This window comes from Melospiza georgiana, chromosome 2 (assembly GCF_028018845.1).
Source record: "Melospiza georgiana isolate bMelGeo1 chromosome 2, bMelGeo1.pri, whole genome shotgun sequence".
Classification (NCBI taxonomy): domain Eukaryota; kingdom Metazoa; phylum Chordata; class Aves; order Passeriformes; family Passerellidae; genus Melospiza; species Melospiza georgiana.
This window is the reverse complement of record NC_080431.1, coordinates 23366373-23387079: the sequence shown is the minus strand read 5'-3', so window position 1 is coordinate 23387079 and position 20707 is coordinate 23366373. Positions and strand designations below refer to the sequence as shown.

Below are 20707 nucleotides of genomic sequence, written 5' to 3'. Positions count from 1 at the left end.
CATTGATAAGTTAAAAGAGGGTCAGGTATCTAATTTGTTTTGAAGCTATTTCTACTTAAATATTACTGAGTGTAGTAGTTTTCCAAGTCTCTCTAAGACCTCAACTATTCCTTTAAATTGCAATATTAATTTATCATTTAATGATACATCTTTACATTACTTACAAGGACCATACTTACAGAGGGCTCTTTTCCTTATGTGGGGAGGGATTTTGTATATCATAATATCAGTTAAATCCACATCTAAAAAAATAAACAAAATAATAATCATAAATTTATACTGCATACATCACAACCAGTGGGCAGGTACCATTCTCAGATTAACTGCAAGTGTAACTTCTGATTACCATTGCTCACAATAAGGTTTACTGAAAATAAAAAATATTGTATGATCTTCTACTGGACCTCAAAGAGCATTAGTCATGGCAATACCCAGCCACAGCAGGAGCACAAATAAATAAGCTTATGCTGAGAAGAACTGACTTCAGGTCAGCATTTGGTGAGTGGGTAGAACGGCTATAAGAAATATATGTAAACATGTTTACCAAAAGGCTTGGTGCTATTAAGAAAAGGAATGTATATGATATGTTGACTTTAAGACAGCATTTATTACTATGCTTGCTTTTCTACAGCTAAACTTTCAAAACACTGTTGTTTGGAAGAGTTACAACTGTTACTGTCATGAGAGAAGATTGTGTGTCAAAACACAGAAGTTCCAAAGATCAGGATGTAGGTCTCTAAACACTATGTGAGGGAGGCTTCTACAAACAGGTGGGAATGAGCATACAGTAAAAGCAAATTATTTTTAAGCTTACTACAGCTTAATGAAGATTTATATTTGATAATGCCACCATCTCATTCAAGTACATTCATATTAAAAGGCTATGTCTTCTAAGATCTCCCATTTATCCCATATTGCAGTAAAAGAAATTAGGAATTCCAGTCTTAGTTTCTTGCTTTAGTCACCAGCCCTACCAATTACCCAAGACTGCTTTAGAATTTAACATGAGCTCTTATCACTTACAGAAATATATTATCTCACCTAAAGAACATAGGAGGCAACTCCTATGTTCTTTAGGTGAGATAATATCTTTTTCTATGATCTCAACTCACCACTCAGGTTCTCTGTGCAGTCAGTGGTGAGAGGCACTTCCAGAGAACAAGTCACTCTTTTCCAGGGTAGGTGGGATGAGTCACCCCATGGAGATACCTCTCTCTAATTATAAAAATTATTTAGATGACTCACTTAGCCCTGCTGCAGCTGGGCAAACTGGATCCCTCCTACAGCTGTGCTAGCTCAGGCAGGGGTGAGTTCCCTTTACTCAATGCATAAGCAAATAGCAGGTGCTCTGATTCCTCTCCTGAATAACAACTGCTTCAACAATTACAACCTTATGGTCATGTTTTTGAGAAAAACCAAAGGAAGTAGCATGCTTACCAAATGAAAGGTAGTATTAAGAGATTTCCTTAGATGGGATCTATCCTTAAATGGATAGTTTCCAAAGACTGGTACCACTCGAGCAGACAGCAATGCCAAGGCTGATGTAATTCATTTTGAGGCAACCTCTCCTGAAGATGGCATGATTTATCTACACATAGCCTTTGGCTTTGGCCTCACTAAGACAGCAGAGAGTGTATGTTGGCAAGTTGTGGCAGACAGTGGATGTTGTGCAGCTTTGCATTTCATGAAGCTTTGCTGTAAGCCCAGTTTTCAACAGAAACATGAGAAGCTGTTGTTGAGCTCCAGTACTGGTAAAGGCCACATCCACAGTTCAGGAAAGGCTTCTGAACAAGCCTCCCTTCTGTTATGTGAATATTTATTTGTCACTCTATTAGCACAAAAGTGTATGACCTGGAGAAAGGATCTTCATCTGATGCCACTTCTGCCCTGCTACCCTCAGGCCTGCCAGTTAGCTTTGGAAAGCAAATGCCATCCTGATCCGCGACGCAACCTTGTGTCTTCTGGGACTGAAACTTTGGGACATTTGGTCTCACTCTGCTTGCAAGATCTCAAGCAAAAATGATGATCATCTCAGCCCCAGAACAAACCCCTGATGATTAGTTTCTACAACTGCAAGCTAATATTCTCCTCACCTCACCAACTGTTTTGGCAAAGTGCTTTGGTCTGTCCCCTTCTTGAAAAAAATCTCCTACCAAACTACCCCTTGAAATAAACATGAAATAAACCTTTTTTCAGCCTAACATCGACTTTTTTGACACTCCTTACACAACTGCAGGAAACAGGATTTTTCCAATTCACACATCAATAAGCAAGAGAAAGAGGATACTCCAATTACTGACTGATTCAAAGTCTGCTTTGAGACTGTACTTTTCTACAGCCACAGTGCTCTAGGCTTATGGCATTAGATCAGGTAAAAAGGCATACCAAAGCAAAAAATGCAACAGCAATGGAAGGCTAAATGCTACTGATATATCTACATGAAGAGAATAATAAACAAAAAGGGAGAGTGTGACAGTTTCCTTAATGCTTTAAAAAAAAAACAACCATAACCACTGAAAGTTTACCATCATCTCCAAGAGAATATGAAAAAGCAGTTGTGGGTTACTTACTGAATTGCAATCAGTTTTAGAATCTCAAGGCTCTCCAGACTGTAAGGACCATTCCCTGAACCTTAACAATTAAGGTACTTGTTCCTGAAAAATCCATTTTGAAACATCAAGAGGGCTCCTTCAGCCAACTGCATTCTTCAAACAACATCTTCATAAATATTTTCTCTGATTGAAAATGTTTTAACAATACACAAGATCATAAAAGTGAATATTGCTGAAACAGTATTTTGGATCTGCAGCATGGCCTAGTTTCCAACTAACATTTTATTAACCATATAAGTACGGACAAAATAATGGAAAGGAAGAAATGCCTGATTATGGTAAGTTATGAACATGCTGCCTTTTGTGTGAGAGCACCATCTCTAGTATAACTAGCATGCAGGGAGTGTTTTATTGTTTATTTATTACTTCCAACAATAGAAAACTTTGGCAGTGAAACTAGATTTGACATGTTGGCTCAAACCCAATTTTTCAGCAATTCCAGCAACCCACCTCCAGCACCTGTTTCAAAGATGATGCAAGGAACTTTATTAGCCAGGCACGGGTCTGAGGTGAAGGTCTGGATCAAAAACTATCACTCATGTCTGCAGAGACAGCCCAAGAGCAGAGCATCAGCTCAAAGGACAGCAGCTCTCAGCTAAACCCTGCTAAGACTTTCTCCAATTAAGAGCTATTTTCTTTACAGTCTGACACGCACTTCACTCTTCTGTCTCATTTAATGAGAAACTCAGTGTCCTGAATCTCGCACAGATCAAAACAGGAAAAGTCAAAGCCATGAATTTGGCACCTTGAGTCAGATCCTTCCAGCCAAACTCACAGAGGCAGCAACACAGACTATGTCTACTGCAGATCCATGGATTGACAACAGTTTCAGTCCATTCATTCCATGATCTAGGCCTTGGGAAGGCAAAAGAATGCAAGTGATGCCAGCACCCAATACGAAGCTTTGCCTCCCACTGACATTATTTCCCCACAAAGACACACTGGGCAGGTGCAGCTCCACAAAGAGGCTCTGTCTCTCCCTTCAGTCTGCTTACTAAGTCTAGGTTCCCGTCATCATCTGGCTAAATATCCCCTTCTCCCAGAACCTTGAGTAACAAAAACAAAAATATTAAGTTTGGCCTGAAGAATCTACTTGTCACTCTCTGAGGATTCCCTGAGGATTCTAAGTGAGTAACCGCAGCAAAACAGGGACAAGTCTTCCACAAGAAAATGAAATCAACAAACACAAGATGTAACAAAGGTATTTGTGCAATGTAAAAATCCCTGAATGCAACCTTCCAGTGATATTTAGATAAAAGGGCATTTCAGCACCAGGAAGTGGCTTGTTTTCCTTTTGCTTTCCTGTCCACAGATCCCATTTAGTTGCAGATAAGTTTGTAAGTCAAAATTTTCTCCTGATCCTTCCCCACTATGAACTTCAGTAAACTCAAATAATCTAAAAACACAGATTTACCTTTTTAATATATTTGAGTCCTTTTAACAGGAAATTGCTATTTAGGCCACTAAGTTCTCTGTGCAATTTAAAACTATTTGTCTGTATTCACAACAGAAATAAAAATAGCACTCTTTTTAACGAGATACTGTTTTAATTTCATTTGTCATTACAATATTTTTATTCCTTTAGTGCTCCTAGGAGCACAAAAATACACACATCCAGAGGTGGAAATGAGCATTTGTAACACACATGTCTGTTGGCTAAAAATTAAAAAGCACACCTCTGTTTCACTTTGCAGAACAGCTTTATCAAGCTGAACACAGTCCAATGCCATGGAAAATGCTGAGTTTTGCTACAGGGGAGTTTGAAGTCCAAAGGCTCTCAGGCTCCTCTGTCACTTTACCAGCAGAAACTGAAACAGGTTACAAGTGGTCTTTACCCCAAATTAACCTTTACCCTCTTCACAAGAAATGTGCTGGGCACTTTACCACAAAGTTTCCTAGGATGAGCTCATTCCTCCTGACCTGGGGTTCTCACACTGCCTACACAGGCATGAGAAGCCCACGAGAACAGGGGACATATTTCCTGTTGAGGAGTCTGGACTGGAAACACTTATCTGAGTTTGATGGTGCTTTCAACACCCTCCCAACACCTGCCTCACCTAGAGCAGTCTTTCATTATAACCATGAAGGTAACAATCTAGAAACACACTGCTCCAGCTGGAAAAAACAAAATCCCTCTCTGAGCTCCTCCTGCTGCAATAAAAAGTGAGGCAGGGGAAAAACCCAATGAAAGAAAACAAATCAAATAAAAAAACAAGCCCACAAAAAACCCCAAGCACCACCCCAAAACACAAAAAAAAAAAAAAAAGAAAAAACCAAACACAAACCAAACAACCCCAAATCCCACAAATAAACAAACAAACAAATAAAAACAAACAATGATTTAAAAAACCCTCAAAAACCACAAACAAGTCCAAACCCCAACACTTTATGACTTGAAATGGAGATAAACCAGACACACATAACATTTGCTAAAGATTTCATACTGCTGTTGTTTACAGATCAATGGCATCAACATATTCTCCTTCATACAGGCAATGAGAGGGGCACACAGACAAGACAGAGGGATAAAAGCACTGAAACAAGATCTGTAATAAGAAGTTTTAGTCAAGTTTGGATTACAACCAAATGTCTAGGGAACTATCTGATCTACCTACCTATAATATTCATCCACTCCACAGACTAATGTAGCACTAACTAAAGTTAGTGTATACTGAGCAAAACAACCCAGGAATCACAGAGCACTGACAGCACTGTCCTCTGTGTGTGTGATGGGATCTGACATCCTGCTCTGAAGTCACTGAGCTTCACCTGGGCAACAGGACTGCCCCTCAGAGTCACAGGGGAAACTTTATTTTCCTGACACTACATTTTCCCACATGGAAGGAATGGTCCATTGGGTCACAGGCACAGCAAAAAAATCTCTCAAGCACTCTTCATTTCCACATGGGACTGTTCTGACTCACTGTGATTCTTACACTTACTATTTTAAATGTTTATATAAAGGAAAAATACACAACAGCACCTAAAGACAAACCAACAATACACAAATTCTTTCTCTAACTTATGTGCTTTAAATAAGATATAACTGACTCAGAATTTGAAACAGTATCAAGTATTTAGAAAATTAAAAATAAATGTTAGTGTAGGAGTAATATTCCACAAAGTTTATTACTAAGATTTAGGCAGCATAGCAAAACTGGAGTGCTAAGCTACTAATGCAAATCTGCTGGTGCATATTTCTCCATCAACACTTGTTTTGTACTCCTGAACTGTGTTTTGTTCATGTATTTCTGATCATGTAACTTTTTTTCTTAGAGTACATGCCTATGCTATGCCTAATGGTCACAACAGTAGGTATCTTTTTAGATATTTATTTTTCTGCTGTTCCAGTAACTTATTCCTTTGTGCTGCTTTCATTTTGTCTTCCTGGAAAATAAAATTATTTGTTTGCTTACAGTGACCTTTCTAAATCAATGGGACAGAGGGTTGCTGCAGGCCAAGATCCTGACTGCATTGCTCTTCCCTGCACTTCTTTCTGGAGTCACGTGAACAAGTGGTGGGGTGCTGGCAGTGTGAAGCACAAGCCTCTAACTCCTCAGAGGCCAACACCAGTCCCTGCTTCCCACCACTGTTCCCGTTCCAACGCCTCGGTGGAACAGCCTCCCAGTGAAAGGAATCCTTTTTAATGCCAGAACTACCCTGTGGGCAAACTGTAAGATCAGCCTGTAATATACAATGGAGGGGGTGTGCTGCGTTGGTTTCTTGCCAAATTCTCAAAATAGGTTCCTTGACAAGTACAGGAGGCCTGTCACTAGTGGTGTCCCCCAAGGTTCAATTCTGGTCCCACTGCTGTGTAAATTATTCATCAAGGATTTGGTTGAAGGGGCAGATGCCTCCTCAGCAAGTTCTAGTGACACAAAGCTGGGAGAAGTGGCTGATACAACAAAGTGCTGTGCAGCCCTTGGGAAAGACCTCGACAGGTTGGAGGGACAGGCAGAGAAGAACCACTTGATATTCAAGGAAAGCAAATGCAGAGTCCTGCACCTTGCGAAGAATAAATCCAGGCACCAGCACAGGCTGGGGGCTGACCTGCTGGAAAGCAGCTCTGCAGAGAAGGACCAGGGGGTCCTGGTGGACAACAAGCTGTCCATGAGAAAGCAATGTGCTTTCGGGGCCAAGAAGGTCAATGGTGCCCTGGGGACCATCAGGAAGAGCACTGGCAGCAGGTCAAGGGAGGTGGTCCTGCCTCTCTGCTCAGCCCTGGTGAGGTCACATCTGGAGTGCTGTGCCCAGTTCTGGGCTCCTCGGTGCCAGAGAGACACGGGGCTCCTGGAGCAAGCCAGGAGGGCAATAAAGGTGATTAAGAGACTGGAGCATCTCTCTTTATGAGGGAAGGCTGAGAAGGCTTGGCTTGTTCAGCCTTGAGAAGAGGCTGAGAGGGGACATCAGTATATACAAGTATCTGAAGGGAGGGTGTGAAGAGGATGGAGCCGGGCCCTTCTTGTTGGTGCCAAGCAAAACAAGACACAATGGGTAGGAACTGATGCCCAGGAAGGTCCACCTGAAAATGAGGAAGAAGTTCTTCACTGTGCAGGTGACTGAGCACTGGAAGAGATTGTCCAGAGAGGGTGTGGAGTCTCCCTCACTGGGGATATTCAAGAACTGTCCGGACACCATTCTGAGCCATGTGCTCTGGGATGACCCTGCTTGAGCAGGAGGTTGGACCAGATGCCCCACTGTGGTCCCCTCCAGCCTGACCCACTCTGTGGTTCTGTGATTAACTTGTAGCAGAGTAACCGAAACCCAACCATGTAGGAATCATGATATGAACTGATGATCATCAATCACTTTTAAATATACTGGAATTATATTTGGAATATATTGAAACTGGTTGGTATTTGGCTGCTGAATAAAACAAACCCAAATCAGTAGCACAAAATTGGAATAAATAAAGAACACAAGGTGCAAAGAAAATAGGTAAGTGACTTGACTGTCTCTGAAGTGTCATAGGAGGAAACCAGACCAAATGTCACTGCCATATTTCTATGAGTTTCATTACAAATCAGTATCTAAGATTAACAGCTTCCTATTAGAATACCATAATTCAACAATTGATCCCTATTTGTGAAAACTTCTATAAGTGTCCCCAGTTTTTACTATCAGCCTTTCCAAAATACAATATTCTTTGTTGAACTGTAATTGAGCAAAAAAGCTATTAGAGAAAATTAATGTCATGTAGTAGATATTATGATGTTATCTCTGAGACAGAAACAACAAAAAGTTTGGTAAGAGTAACAAAGAGTATTTCAGCTGCTCTGATGGTTTTCATGTGTAAGATGAGCAAACATATGAACAGCTGAGGATAAATAAAAATGTTGCAGGTACTTATTTCAAAGGTTCATATCTCCTCATGCCAGCATATTACAGGTTAAAATGCTCCATTCAGACAGAGATGCTGCAGTAGCTGCAGGACATGTTGTGCAACACTTTATTCCATGATAATTTTATTTTCTGTCAGCTACCAACAGATCTGATGAAATAAACAATTCAGTCCAAATTTCCAAGAATTCAAAGAATATTAAGACTCCTATAGGGTATGGCGATGGATTTCTAGAGTACAGGGCTTTCAAAAACAATTTTCAAGTAACTGTAACCACAATCTACTTTGTTTTCAGCAGTTAATACTGATCAATCTTTCATGCAGTTTAGTGGCCTTCAAAATTTATTTTAAAAATAACAACTGCTGCAGGGAGGCAACAATCACAAAAAACCATTATAAATGGTATGCAAAGACAAAGGGTGGATATTAATGCTGAGTTCCTTGCAGCACTCAGTGCTCAAAAATATGTACCTAAATGTCAGAGTTTTGTCAATTCTCCAAGCACTTACATGACTTCTAAAACTGGAATGTTACTATAGGCCAAGCTTGCATGAATTTCACTTTTTGTAAAAGCAAATTTTGCATGAACACAAAAAGGCCTGAAAATGTGAATGATGTATCCCAAATTACTTTCCTTTCTTAAGCTCATGACTAACTCACTCTCATGACTATTTGACTCCCAATTTTTGCATGTTAAGGCAAGCCACAGTGATGCTGACTTTTGCTAACTTCTGTTGCCTCCCACCAGACTTTATCAGAAATTCATAAGCATGCTGCCTACCTCAGCAGTCAAACCTCCACAGCAAGGCAGCAGAAATGATCATTTTGTCCACAGCTACTTGTCTTGATCTTCAGGCCCAGATGAGAGCAGGTAGCTACATTTCAGCCACACTGCATTTACAGTCCATCACCTCATCAAAGCCGCTTTCAGCAACAGGTTAAACTAAGCTACTAAACTGCATCACAGTGTGGGCACATGTTCCTACATCCACTGCTTCTACTGCAGAGGCAAATGGTGGCACCCTTCCAGCCAAAAGGTGGGACCAAAAGCTGGATAAAAAGAGTGGGTCAGAACAAAAGCTTAATCAAGCCTGGAGTCTTCTCTGAGAGCAGGCAGTGCTAGAGAGTGAGAAAAACACTACAATGAGCAGCACTGATATTCTGTGCAGCATCTCCATGTTTGTACTCCCATATTCAGCTGACAAGCATCCTGAGAACTTCTGAGCTGGGCATCACACCCAGACCTCAGTATATAAGGTCTGGAGGTAACAGGACAGACAATGTCACCAGTGTCCCTTGCTGGCCCTTGCAGCTCTGTTACCCTATAGCCCTGTAGATACCACACTGTCATCACCAGTAACTGGCCTGAAGCCTTGCAGCAGGGCTTGCAAACACTGAGCATTTTCAGACTTGCTTTGTTTGAACTTCTATTGACCTGTCTGCAACTTTGTTTTAGCCTGCAATTAAACTTGGTTCAGCTGTGACAACAATTTTTTCCAACTGCATAGATGTCTGTGGCTGATTTGTTTTAATTTTTATTTATATTTGCATCATACCATCATCATTTTACAACTCAATACAATGATTTAGTGTAGAAATATAAAGGCCTGGCATGATAGCAGAGGCCTTCAGACTTGGATACATAGGATGGAGTAGAAGCACAGGATAAAAAGAGAGAGGGTACAGAGCTGGCACTTGGTGGGACTGTGGCTATAGCTCACCCATGGTCACTTAAAGAACTGCAGACTTAAGGCCGGGCAAAATTAGTTCTAGAGTGATCAGCTGTATGTATGGTATCACATACAGTGCATCTGGATATAACTCAGAGCTGCAGACCAACGAAAAAAGGACCACATTTAAAAGATTGTCAGCAAATATAAAAATGACCCAAGTGGATCCTAGAGTAGAGAAGAAGAAAACTACGAACACGAACATCATATTCCTCAGATATTCAAATCTTTCAGTATCTGAAGTTCTTTGGATGCCGACAACTGCTAAAATGCCTCCACACCCACCAGCAAAATGAAACCCTACAGCCCAGAAGGGGAGGCAAAAGGTGAGCATTACAGCATGACAGAGGTAGACACTTTATGTGTTCAATGAATTTAACTGAATAGCTACTTATTGAGACTTTTCCCTATACAGAAGCATTAATTCTTTTCCAGTAATTACTGGATCCAGCCAAGTAATGATTCCTGGATCAAGCTGTAATGAGTTTTAATTAAAATAACAACAACTACTTGTCTTTAGATACAACATGAGTTTCATCTCTGCAGTTAGAAAAAAAGATTCTGAGTGTAACAGCACGTATACAGAATTTTGTGCCATTCTTCCCTGTTTACATCTACCAGCAGATTCTGTGGTCCTGTGCTTTATAAGACAATTTCTTCAACAGTTAGGAGCACTAATTTTACTGTTTCCAGCCTTTTCAGGTCCCGCAGATCTCCTCTCTATAGAGTTCATTTACAGAGTTTTTATAGAACTAAAGATGGAAGAATGAGAGCTAGCCATAAGAGGTTAGTCAGGACAGTTTGTGATCATTTGGATAATTTCCCTGTTACAAGCACAATATCTCTGCTTCCACTGAAAACATAATATGATTGTCTGCCCACAGAGATATCACTGTGAATCATGGACATCACTGTAATACATCTTTGTCAAATAATTTTTTAAAACAGCAAATGTCACAAAACTCAACTTTTTAACTTTTAGAAGTGAAATAAGCTAGAACTGCATGGCAAAACTAAATGGGACTTATTAAACTCAGCTATCAATAGCTTTCAATCTTTTCTGATTTGAAAATGCCCTGAAAATCTTCCAGTGGAAGAACAAGCTAATTTAGAGCTACTGATCGTGGGTTGTATTCCTCAGTCACTTCCCACCGATTTTATTTGCATAGTTCATGGACAATTTAAAACCATCAATTTAAACATTCTAAGAACTAAACAGTTGTTTCCATCTGCTCAGAACAACAGAAAATATTCACCTAACATTCAAAATTTTTCCATGTTTGGTCTCAATTTAGAAGCAAATTTGTATTTGGAAAGTGTGAGCAAGTGACTTTCTGGTATTTTCCAGTTCTGAAAAGGGAAAGTCTATTAATAACTTTCTTTATGCAATTAAGAAAGAAAAAAAAGAATGCAATCTTTTTTCAACAAAGAAAACAAAAACAGAGTGTAACTGAAACCCTACAGGGCAAATAGTTCTTCATAAAGTATATAGTTACAAACAATTAGCACATTTGCCAATCCAAAACAAAGTGAATTAGAAAAAAAATGAGTCTGCCATTTCCTATGTGGAAGAAGTCAGGAACCACTTGTTGACATGAAGGAGAGTAGCCTTGACCTTTTAATACTGAAGCAACAATAGTGACAAAGCCCTGTGAAAACCCAGCTACTAAAGGATAATGCAGAAAAAGTGGTATTAGTGTGCATCCAACAAGCACTTTGTTAATCCTTCCATTCTGAATGTTAGTTCTTCCATTCTGTGGCCAAGTACCTTAGGAGGGATGGCTCTGGGGTAATAGAGACAAGATTTTTAAGGAGCACTCTACAGGCTACAATTGCATCCTTATTCTGGCTATGAAATTATCTGAGTTCTAGAGAATATCAGGCATACAGCCTCAGTCCCCAGTAGAGACTGTAAAAGTCACAAAAAAATGTCCTCTACTTTTAATTAATACTCTACAAGTTACTATATGATCTAAGCCCCATGAAATGTTTAGCTAATTTAAATGATTGAATGATTGGTACTGTAAATCATAGTAGATTTACAAATAGATGAGGGTTCTCAGAGATCCAGAGGGGGTGAGAAGGTAAAGAAGTGTGACTGTCAGTCAGGTAGAAGATGCAAAACTTACCATATTTATTAACATTTGCATAAAAGCATATGCCATGAAACTGCAGCTATATCTGCCTTTCACAAGTGCAGATAGATCACCTGGGAGTGGACAACAGCAGCATCCAAATAATTAGAGTTCAAACATATTCAATTTTTCTCCCCAGTGACAGTCCCCAGGTCCACCCTGCATAGGTAAGAATAGAATTTGTAAGCACTCATCCAAATGGATTTCCCTAATGTGCTCTGCCATGTTATACAAGGACCCCTTGATGTGCCAAGATTACAACATAAAATGCAGGATTTAACAGGGCAAAATATACTGTGCATTTCTCCTCAGTTCTAGGAAACCAGTGACTATGTGGTTATTGCCCTGTTTTCCAGGCACTTCTACAAACCAAAATCCTTTCAGTTATCATGTTGTTCAGGCTTTCCTTTTTGATTACTAATATGGAAATTGACCTCAGGACAAGAGATATCTTGCCCCTTTTGTGCTAACTGACTTCAAAGCCAAAACATTTAAGTTACAATATGCCAGTGTCATCTCTGTAGTGATGGATGCAGCTGCACATAGAAGAGATCTTTCCTATTCTGTGAGGCTCCTATTTAGCAAAGTGATTTCGTCTAGTCTAATGAAAGATGTTTTGTAATGGATGCCAAGTACTCATTGGTACTTAGTGGTGCTCCTGGGGAAGGGGAAGAAATACAGTTTTTAAACAAGACCCACAAGAGTGGCACCAGATGACTGGAGCTGCGCTGGCACAGTTACAAGCTGCTTTAAGACTTGAAGAAAAATCATAAGATATTTTTTGTCTGCACTTGCCTCTTCCCTTCACTACATACCAAGATATCCAAATCCTCAGTTACAGACAAGCTGGAGTTCAACCAAGTGCATTTCTCCAGCTCCTAAAGTAGAATAAATATCAACACATAGTAAAACACAGTCAACTGAAACCACTCATTCCCAGTGCTCTGGGCATCTGTTTTATCCTTCACACCCATAACCACTGCCCCTCAGCTTGACTTTTGCTCCCCGCAGAGCTTCCTTAAAAAAACAGTCCTCAAAATCTTCTCCTTTCAATTTTTTCCTCCTTTCATAGCAAATACTATCTGAAAGCATTTATCTCCCTGCTTTCCTTCTCAAAGAAATAGAAGATCCTGTGTGGCAAGAGTTGACTTGATAATTGTTACTTAACCCATCAAAGCAAATGGTTAACACATACAACCCATTGTTGGAGGATAAAATGCACCAACAGGCACCACCACAATAAACAATGCTGATTTGTCCTACTTTGAATACAAAATAACTTTTCTTCTGCTACTATATGGTTTTCAAAGATGATTCATGGAGAAATATCAAGAAATTATTAACATTTTTTATTATTATTAAAGTAATTCAAAGAAACTAAATGCTACTTGTCAAACCATTGATACATGCCACATACCTTAAATATTCACAAAAGACTTTTTTTCAGAATTTATATATATTTTCAAAAGCCATTTAAGTACACAGTCAAAGAACTCATCCTTGAACTAGCAAGGATGAGCAAAGAGCTCATCTGTTTGATAGTGCCTCACTGCTGACTTTGAAAATTTTGTATTATCCTCTAACTTATGATTAAAAATATGTAAAATGCCCTTAAATTCTAATTTCTATTTTTATCTAGTTCGTATTTCTTTGATCTATGAACTACAAAACAATAACAAAATGAAGCAGTGATGGCTTTCTTTTTTTTTTTTTTCAGTAACTAATACTTATGTTGATAAATAATTGCAATTCTATGGCAAATTTTTTGCCCCATCAATTCCACTATCCGGAGATGCTTTCAGGACACTATACCAAACCTATATATGTACACAACTGGAGTTTCCTCCACACCACTGTTTTTCTCTACACCTCCACTCTGAATGTTTGAAAGTATTTGGCAGCTGCCTGGGACAACCCCAAAAACCACCTTGTCTCAGATCACAGCAGATTTGACTGAAGGAAAGTCTCCAAAGTGAACGTGCACAACCACAAGTGAAAAATGCCTCCACTTAGAAACACCAAATCAATGTTCAAAAGTCCCAGTAAAAATAGCTTAGTGTTAATAGCTGAGCAGCACTTTTAAAACTCTTTCTTTGCTCATGCGAAAATGGAGAAAAGGCAAAAGTATAATTTCAGACAACTTATTATTAAAATGTTTTCAAAGATAATATGCTCCTACAGGGATCTGTACTATAATACATCCTTCAGATTATTTTATATTCACATTCTAAACATTTCTGGGGTTAAAATTTAGCAGGAACTGCATTCAGTGTAGGGGTTTTTAAATAGGGAAATTACAGAATGATCATGAACATAAATATTCTGCAAGGCATATATTCTTGTTTCAAAACAAAATCAACATAAACACATTTCAAGAATAAATTATCTTTATCACGTTTGACTACAAACCCCCAAAATACCTTGGCAAAACTTAGTTTTAGTTTTTATAGCACATAGCCTGTCCTAACAGCAAACATACTATTAAAAATATCATGACAGAATACACAAGTAAGTCGGAACAACCTTCTCTCTGGTACTGTGCACAGTTCAGGAGAGACACAGTTCAATAGCTCACATGGTTTTGTTGTAGAAAAATATTTAGATTTTTATTACTGTTTAAGAAACTGTGTGAACAAAGCATAAGTACAGTGTTTACCTAGATTAAACCATGAAAAGGTTAAGCAAGGGGTACAGTCTTGGGATGGGATTCACTTCACTGAACTGTATTGAAGTTAAGCAAAAGAGGCAAATAGATAGAAGTGAGTAGGGAAATATAAGAATCTTCAAAAGGTCATTTTCTCTAACTTTCAAACAGCTATTTTAAGAGACTATGAAACAAGGTTAATTTGCATTCCAGCATCTCATGGTTAGTAATGATCTGCAGCAGTAGATTGTGCTTATTTGATCATCCACCATCATCCTCCTCACTGCCCATTCCCACACACAAAGAATCTGGGTTTGCTGCAAATTCTTCTCTTTCTTCTTCCCCAATATGACTGTAAGATATCTTTTTCCTGAAATTTAGAGGTGGGTTCCCTCAGACCTTATAATCCTTTCTTTTCCAGAAACATCTTCTAGTGATGTTCTTCCAGTTTTTCTGGGCATCTTTTTAAGTGACAGCCATGCAGGCCTGAGATGCTCCAAGTATTGTCTCTCAGGAAGAGGCTTAGACAGATTTTCAAAACAAACCCCCAGTTTACTAGCCAGAAAAACATGACTTGGAGCTAAATAAAACCTAGAATACAGGGGGGGGAAAAGACACATATAAACTGGGACAGATTCTAAATCTAAGGTAGTTGACCATGACTCTAATAAAAAATAAATCTGAAAGAGCTCTGACACATTTTCACACTTATCTTCTCAATCCTCCCCTCCTTGTCATCCCTCCTCTTGGACTGTTATTCAAATCACAGTTTCCAGCAGAACAAACCCCTTCCAAACTACTGACAATTCAGTGCATAAACAGAGTTTTTCCTCACTGTGGCAACTTTCCAAGTAAGGACTGTGAGATCATAATACAATTGTTTTTACCATAGAACAATAACAACGTAGTACCACTATACAATAATTAATTACAAAGCAGAAGGGGAACAAAAAGAGAAGCCATACTACTCTCCCCTGATATTCTTCTCAGCACTTATAAACCTCAGAATCCCAGGCTGAGCCCTTATTAATGAACAAATAACTAGAGAACTAAACATAGTGCTACCAAAAGTACATTAAAAATGTTTCTTGCTGCGGTATTTTCCTCCTCCTATTTTATGAAGATTTCTGGTAAAAAGCAACCTGATCAATCTCTTAATAGCTGGCAAAGCCAATGAGAGCAACTCAGGACTTGCAGCAGAGCAGACAGCACATTATTCATCATTGCTCAAAGGATTCAACTTCTTTTCAAACCCAGTGTTGGGACAAACCAACATCCAGGGAAAGGGCAGCTCTTCACTAACACACAATTTTAAATTTCAGTGTTTGTCAAAATAAGGAGGTATCTGGGGCAAGGGCTGTCACTGACTGTAAGTGCTGCACCCATCATTTGTCACTACAGGCACATCAGGGATCTACAACCACAGTTTTCACTTCAGAGCAAGCTTTTGTCTCAGTGGTCATGAGTTTGCTACCCAGCAGTCAGCTTCTAAATGTATATTTGTCACAGGCTAAACTAAACATGCCTTTTTCCAGCCCTACAAATTCACTCAAAGCCTCATTTATCCCACAGTTTTCCATGTGCTGTGCAGGGGAACTGCAGGGCAATACAGCAGATGGTAAGCATTACACTCTATAGGAGTTATCAAAAAGCACAAGCAGCCCAAACAGCCTAAGTCCTGCTGAATCCAAGCAATCACTGACCTTTATAAATCTTGAAGCTTGCTCCTAATTTTATGTAATAATACATAAAGCATTCTCCTACTGATTACTGTCATGTATTATGCAATTATCACTATGCATTCTATGTTGGTTAAATATTTTATCCACGTGCTAGGTGAATGCACAAACTCAACCAGTAAGACATGCCATATATTCACTTCACATCACCTCTAAATCACACAAATAGACACTTCTGGTTTGGTATCAATCTTCCTACAATACTATAATGTTGCACATAGACCTGCATTAGTCCTCTGCAGACATCCTGCTTGTTGGCTGTAACCTAGCTGATATCAGCCAGATTTCAATGCTCCCCATAACTACAGCAGCAGAGCTGTGGCAATTACATTTCCCATTTTATCAGTCTTCCTGACATACCCAACACAGCTGTCTCAGACTCCTCTTGTACCAGAAGGTCTTTGATCATCCCTGCAGTTTTTCACCAAGTGGTTTGAGTTGAAATGGACCTCAAAGACCAACTAAACTCACCATAGGCAGGGAGACTTTCCACTAGACCAAGTTGTTCAGAGCCACATCCAACCTGGCTTTGAACACTCCCAGGGATGGGGCATCCACAGCTTCTTTGGGCAACCTGTTCCAATGTCTCACCACTCACACTGTAAAAAATTACTTCTTCATATCTAATCTACATCCACCCTCTTTCAGTTTTCTCTGCCTCTATCACATACTGAGGTGAGGTTTCTCAGACACTGCAAGAGTGCACACTTATGCTGTATCAGGTCCCAGCCCAGATGCACCCAGCTGAGATTCCCTCCCTCAACTGGAAATACCTCTTTTTGACACTTGCCTGTACCCCTTACATCATTTTCATGATGGTATCAAACTGACAAACTAAAGACAAACTTAAACCCACTTACCCTCATATAGGCCTTTCTCCTTCAAAATCTTCCATTGCTGAACTCCCTCTTCATAGGAAAAGTTGCTGCATTACTTCCTAAGCTGAGGCTGTAGCACCATCCAGTTTCAGGCACTCAGCACTGATGCCAGAGTCAGGTGCCCAGGCTCTGTTAACAGTCAAGAGAGAAAGCAGGAGTTGGGTGCCTAATTAAAAATCTGCCTCTTTCCCCTGATTACATAAGAGCTCAGACTGTCATACTGCTAATTTTGATATCAAGGTTAAACTGGGTAAGAGAATTCATGACAATGTGTGGCCTGACACGTTGCTGGGTTGAATTCCATCCCTTTAGTATTATCTAATTGTCCAATTAATTGTATAGTCACTCCATCTAAAACCATGCACTAGAAATTAACATCCTACTCCCATCCACAAGTTTCAACAGCCTGCTTTCAATACAGCATGCCAACAATATCAACTGCAGAAAAAAACAAAACAAAACAAACAAAAAAGCCTCAAGAACACTAAACAAGCCAACTCCCAGAAAATAATTAATCATATATATCTACCTCCTTCTGTCTCTCTCATGGCAGTTCTTTGGGTGTGTTTACAGTTCTTACACTAACTTAATCTTCCTCCACCTTGAACAGTATTTTTATTGCAACACCATATTAAATGGCTCAGTAGAATCCAGAGAGACCAGATCTAGCCCATTTATTTTTCTAGAAAACCTACTTTCTTATTAAAAAAAGATACTAGGCCAGTTTGACCTATCTTAGAAAAATAGATTGTGCTTCATCCTTCCTCCCCTCAATTCCCATGTCTTTAATTATTTATTCCTTAAAAAATATTTCTAAGGTTATTAGGGTCAAATTAACAAGCCTGAAGTTGCCTATATTTCCATATATGTAAAATTCAATAGTATGAGTAATAAAAATCCTCTAAAAAATCTTAGTAACGGATCTATATTTCAATCACACATATAAAAAGTACCTTGAAGAAATTCCCAAATTGAAAATTCCCAATGGAGCAACTTAAAAAGCTATTCTGACAGTCAGAAATTCTGATTGCTTTTAAAATATGAGAGATGCAAAAATTGGATGCTTTGTCTGAGAAATGTAATATCATGAGTAAAACACCCAAGACTTCCTGAAATCTCCTGTGACCACAAAAAACACAGGATATAGTTAAAGCCTTTGTATAACTTCATATGTGTTGGACTCTATAATCTTGGGGGTCCTTTCCAGTCTTATGGGAAATTCCAGTGCAAATCTGAAATGTTTGTGGGATTCTGTCACACAAGCCTCTGAGAGTTGCACAGTACCTTAAATGCTCATTATTCAGTTCAATTTCTTATATTCACAAACTGTTGAATATGTTCATGTAGGCTTTTCAATTACTTGGGTCACTCAAGCATGCAACATCTGGAAAAGTTTCTGTTATAAGGCATGATGATTTTCTTGATAATATCCAAAAGCTTTTTAAAATAATAAGTACACCATTCATTTCAAGAAATCTGTTAACATGCTGTGAGAATTTGGTTTTTGCTTTTCTTTCTCTTCTCGTTGTTTTAGTGTTTTGGTATCTCTATCAGCTTGAAATAAAATGCAAAAAAACCCAAAACAACAAAACCCCCCAAAAAACCTTAAAAGTACAAAACATTTCTTAGTCTGCAGTTTCAAACCCTTTTTCTGACCCACATTTGCATTTCTCTGCCTTGAGCTGCAAGTAATCATTTTGTTAAAAGGTAATATTTTTATATGTTGCCTCCTTCAGACAAATTTGGTCTTAATTTTAATATACTCACTTACTGACTCATTCTTCAAACAACACAAGTGTGAGTTGTGCATCTTGGTGCTTTAGCAGTAGGTTTGTTGCTGCCTGCACATGTCCCACAATCATCAAAATAGGCAAGCAGTCAAGATTTCTTCTGAATATCATGGCTAAAAATGTCTAATTGTGCTAAATTATTAGCTATGGGGCATCCAATAGGAGGGGGAGAAGTGGGAGGGCAGGCACCAATCTCTTCTCTTTGGTGACCAGTGACAGAACTGCAAGGGAATGGCATGAAGCTGTGTTGGCCAGGTTTGGTTAGATATTAGGAAAAGGTTCTTCACCCAGGTGTTGGGCACTGGAACAGCTCCCCAGGGTGGTCACAGCACCAACCAAGCCTGACAGAGTTCAAGAAGCATTTGGACAACACCCTAAGGCTCATGGTGGGATCCTTGGGGCTGCCCTGTGCAGGAACAAGAGTTGGACTTGATGATCCTCGGGGGTTCCTTCCAGCTCAGGAGATTCTATGATCAAGTAAGTTCTGGTTCAGGAAGGTGACTCAGCTGAGGGGCAGCACATGAGCAGACACACAACTATAGGCTTCAGTTCCACTGTAGCAAGCAGAAAAGTTAACATTTCTCCTGGTGTAGATTTTAAGACTGACCTGACTTTTTGGGAGATCTTAGATCACTGACAATTGCTCCTGACTTCACCAAGGGCTGCAGATCCTCAGTGTCTACAGAGGACTTCTATTGAGATGTCTGACTACAGTTAAAACATATGAATTTAAAAATTTTCCCTGCCCCCCAAAGTCATGAGAAATCCTGCACTAAAGTTAAAAATAACTATGAGTCTATTCTGCTATTTATTCTTCACAGAGTAGCATGCTAGCAATGCCTCAGTACGAAACAAACTGCAGATTTTTTGTCTTTTATTGCAGTACTTCAAGTTATTGCAGGCCATATGTAAGGAGACCATACAGAGTGTTCACAGGTGTTTGTACTGCACAGTCCAGACCTTCTGGTGTGGGGAAGTCTGTACCTGAGGACTTACATGGTTACTTTATAACTTCCTAGCTAAAAGGAAAATACTGATGGAAGTAGGAAATTATCCATATGCAGAGTTTCCATGAATGAAAGAAGCATGGTAAGCAGCTGGTTTTGAAAGTTGGTTTAGTTGGTTCACATTAAGTGTTAAATCTCTCAGTATGTTTTAGTGAAACAATTATTGCTGAAACCCTCATTACTATTCTGTGGTAGTTCATCTATGTATCTCCCAAGGATAATACTGAGATTATTAACAATTAGGTACTGGACATTTTGTAATTTAAACATTGTAACAGCTTTATAATTAAAATGCAAACACAGGAGTAAAATTAATGTTATTGAATTGAATGCAAGCTCGGGCTGGATAAACTTCCAAAGACTTTAAAAGGGTTGATGTAAGAGTAGCATTTAATTCAAGAAAAACCTTGATTTTTGTGCTTGCACAGAATATAATACAGACAAAATATTTGTAAAAAGAGACAAAAGCCATAAGAAAGAACCAAAGTTACAGATCACAGATCGCTCTTGTTTCCAGACACTTAAAACATTTGAAATTCTGCCTCTGCCTTCTCCCTTTGTGCCCTCTTCAGCTGTTCTCATTAGCTATGTGACATTATGTCCTCTTACTTTTCTTTCTCTCCCTCTCCCTGGATTCAGGCTCTATTCAATACCATTACGCCTTCACATAACACGTTATTCAAACTCAGTTCTTCATATCTCTCTTCACTGCTAAAAGCCATGGTTAGCTCTGTATACTAAAGCCAGCAGTCAGAAAACCCTCTAATGGAATACAGAATATTACAGAAAGGCCAAGTGGCACACATTATGCAATGACTGCACATGTAGTTA

At 39.2% G+C, this 20707-nt stretch overlaps 1 protein-coding gene across 9 annotated transcripts in view; it reads right to left on the bottom strand.

Moving 5' to 3' along the window:
• Window positions 1-20707, bottom strand: part of INPP4A (inositol polyphosphate-4-phosphatase type I A) — a 110365-nt gene that overhangs the window by 47688 nt on the left and 41970 nt on the right. For 8 of the 9 annotated variants that reach the window (XM_058042902.1, XM_058042932.1, XM_058042947.1 and 5 more), the window contains exons 3-4: window positions 17062-17208; window positions 180-242 (exon numbers count right to left, since the gene is read on the bottom strand). The gene's annotated coding sequence lies outside the window, so the exon portion shown is untranslated. The remainder of the gene's footprint in view (window positions 1-179; window positions 243-17061; window positions 17209-20707) is intronic. The other variant, XM_058042910.1, reaches the window with a different exon arrangement.